Consider the following 349-nt stretch of genomic DNA (forward strand, 5'->3'; position numbering starts at 1 on the left):
CGCTTAAACTTGCAGAACAAATTTAAAAAAGAGGAGCGGCAGAACTCCTGGAGAATCGACAAAGCTTTCCGTTAGTATTCCATCTGTGGCATTTTTTTGACAGAAGCCCACGTTTTGATTTGAACATCCCATCTTGACTCACCGTCATCGTTTGCCTTGCAGGAGAGAGACGCAAGCTGGACATTGAGTATTTCTCGAAGCTGCTGGAGAAGATTCTAGAAGTCCAAGCCAACAGGAAGAAGCTCAAGTCGCTCGTGGTGAAGAACGCCTACAAGAAGCGCCAGAGGAGCTCAAAGCGTGCAAAGAGTGAGTGCATCCGAAGATTATCTCTAGTGAATACCTATTTACT

The 349-nt window shown here is 45.6% G+C and overlaps 1 long non-coding RNA gene across 1 annotated transcript; it reads left to right on the plus strand.

Annotated features, from left to right (window-relative positions):
* LOC109508620 (uncharacterized) lies at nucleotides 1-308 on the plus strand. The gene is made up of 2 exons (XR_002166708.1): nucleotides 1-70; nucleotides 163-308. It is a non-coding gene; the product is annotated as an uncharacterized LOC109508620 (long non-coding RNA).
* Nucleotides 309-349: the final 41 nt, after the last annotated feature.

This window comes from Hippocampus comes, unplaced genomic scaffold (assembly GCF_001891065.2).
Source record: "Hippocampus comes isolate QL1 unplaced genomic scaffold, H_comes_QL1_v1.1 C16330754, whole genome shotgun sequence".
NCBI lineage: Eukaryota > Metazoa > Chordata > Actinopteri > Syngnathiformes > Syngnathidae > Hippocampus > Hippocampus comes.